General features: G+C 50.3%; 1 protein-coding gene across 1 annotated transcript in view; it reads left to right on the top strand.

Annotated features, from left to right (window-relative positions):
• The window catches only part of SELENOM (selenoprotein M), a 5,829-nt gene that overhangs the window by 1,304 nt on the left and 1,592 nt on the right, over window positions 1-2,933 (top strand). The window lies entirely within an intron of this gene.

The raw sequence follows: 2,933 nt of genomic DNA, 5'->3' as shown, positions 1-2,933 counted from the left end.
GGTGTCAGTGTGCATGTGTGTCCATGTGCATGTGTATCCATGTGCACAGGTGGCAATGCACACGTATGTCAGTGTGCATGTGTTGCCATGTGCACAGGTGTCAGTGTGCATGTGTGTCCATGTGCATGTGTATCCACGTGCACAGGTGGCAATGCACACGTATGTCAGTGTGCATGTGTTGCCATGTGCACAGGTGTCAGTGTGCATGTGTGTCCATGTGCATAGGTGTCAGTGTGCACGACTGTCACAGTGTGCAGATGTCTGTCTGCATGCGTGTCCCTGTACATATGTGTCAATGTGCACATGTCAGTGTGCACACGTGTCAATGTGCAGGTGTGTCTCTGCACACAAGTGTCACAGTGTACGGATGTCCGTGCATGCCTGTCCATGTGCACATGTGCACGTGTCATGTGTGTCAATGTGCATGCATTTATGTGCACATGTGTCAATGTGCACATGTGTCCATGCACACCGATGTCACAGTGCATAGATGTCCATGTGTGCAYGTGTCAACGTGCACATGTGTCAGTGTGCACATGTGTCACAGTGTACAGGGTAATTGTGCACGTGTGTCCATGTGCACATGCTTCTGTGCGCACATTTGTCAATGTGCGTGTGTGTCCGTGTGCACTAGGGTCGATGTGTACATGTGTCTGTATGCACATGTGCCACAGTGCCCAGGTGTCAGAGTACACGTGTGTCAGTGTGCATACATGTCAGAATGTGCAGTGTCAGTTTGCTTGCGTGTCACTGTGTCTATGTGTCAGTGTGCACGTGTGACACAGTGCATAGCTGTCAGTTTGCACTTGTATCAGTGGAAAAGTGTGTCAGTGTGCAAGTGTGACAGTTTGTATGAGTGTTAATGTGCACACATGTCTGTGTGCACATGTGTCAGTGTGCAGCAGTGTCACAGTATCCAGGTGTAAGTGTGCACACATGTCCCTGCGCATGTGTGCCTGTGTGCCCACTTGTCAATGTGCACACATAAGTCACAGCGTACAGGTGTCCATGTGCATATGTGTTACTGTGCACATGTGTTGAGACTGCCTGTCAGTGCGCACGTGTCAAAATGTATAGGTGTCAGYTTGCACATATGTCAGTGTGCATATTTGTGCATGTGCACATGTGTCAGTGTGCAMACATGTCACAGTGTACAGATATCTGTGTGCACATGTGTCATTGTGTGCATGTTTCACAGCGTACGTGTGTCAGTATCTACACATAGTGTGTACACATGTCAGTGTGCACCTGTATCACAGTGCCCAGGTGTCAGTGTACACATGTGTCAGTGTGCATATGTRCCAGAATGTACAATGTCAGTTTGCCTGTGTGACAGTGTGCACATGTGTCAGTGTGCACATATATCACAGTGCATAGGTGYCAATTTATGTGTCAGAGTGAAAGGGCAGTGTGCATGTGTGTCAGTGTGTAAGTGTGAGAGTTTGCATGTGCACACACGTCAATGTGCATGTATGTTAGTGTACAGGTGCTAGTCTGAATGTATGTCAGCGTGCACACATGTCAGAATGTATGTCAGTGTACACATGTGTCAGTGTGCACATGTGTCTGTATATGTGTCTGTGTACATGTGTGTCACAGTGCACAGGTGTCAGTGTGCACACATGTCAGGATACATGTGTCTGTGTGCACACATGTCAATGTGCACATGTGTCACAGTTCCCATGTGTGTCAGTGTGCACGTGTGTCAGAATATAAAATGTCAGTGTGCATACGTGTCAGGGTACACATATGTAGCGTGCATGTGTGTCATAGTGTACAGGTGCCAGTTTGTATGTGTATCAATGTGAAAGTGTGTCAGTTTGCACATGTGTCAGTGTGCATGTGTGTCAGTCTATACAGGTTTCAGTGTGCACACATGTCAGCATAMATGTGTGTCCAGGTGCACGTGTGTTAGTGCACACATGCCAATTTGCATGAGTGCCAGTGTGTCCACCTCTTAGTGTGCACATGTCTCAGTTTGCACGTGTGTCACAGTGTATAGGTACCAGTTTGCACGTGTGTCATTGTGAAAGCATGTTAGTGTGCACACATGTCAGTGTGCTTCTGTGCTAGTTTGCATGTGTGTCTGTGTGCATGTGTGTCAGTGTGCACATGCGTCACAGTGTACAGGTGCCAGTGTGCATGTGTGTCACAACATGCAGGTATCGGTGTGTATACATGTCAGTGTGCACATGTGTCAGCATGGACACATGTCAGTGTGCACGTGTCAGTGACTACATGTGTCAGAGTGTACAGGCGTGAGTATGCACGTGTGYCACATTGTACAGCTGCCAGTGTGCACGTGAGTCAGTGTGCACGTGTGCATGTGTGCCACTTTGTGTGTATGTCAGTGCACACACGTGTCAGTGAACAGCTGTGTCACGTTGCACAGGTGCTGCACATTCATCGGTGTGCATGTGTGCCAGTTTGTGTGTGTGTCAGTGCACACAGGTGTCAGTGCGCACATGTGTCAGGGCACACATGTGTCAGGGCACACACGTGTCAGTGCGCACAGGTGTCAGTACGCACATGCGTCAGGGCACACATGTGTCAGGCACACACGTGTCAGTGCGCACACGTGTCAGTGTGCACATACGTGTCAATGTGCACATGTGCCACAGTGCACAGGTCAGTGTGCACAGTCACACGGGTCAGTATGCACATGTGTCAGTGCACACAGGTGTCAGTGTGCACATGTGTCAGTGTGCACATGTGTCATAGTGCACAGGTATCAGTGCGTACACGTGTTCGTGCACACACGTGTCAGTGTGCACACGTGTCAGTGCACACACGTGTCCGTGCACACACGTGTCACACTGCATACGTGCAGCACATGCAGGGTGCACACGCGTGCCGGCTCGCCCAGCTCCGTCCCTCCTGCGCACACGCTCCAGCGCCTCCACGTCCCGCCCCGCGCGCGGGGCCGCGCCGCG

This window comes from Nothoprocta perdicaria, unplaced genomic scaffold, assembly GCF_003342845.1.
Source record: "Nothoprocta perdicaria isolate Ctin4 unplaced genomic scaffold, notPer1 scaffold_317, whole genome shotgun sequence".
Classification (NCBI taxonomy): Eukaryota; Metazoa; Chordata; class Aves; order Tinamiformes; family Tinamidae; genus Nothoprocta; species Nothoprocta perdicaria.
This window is presented reverse-complemented; position numbering and strand designations above follow the sequence as displayed.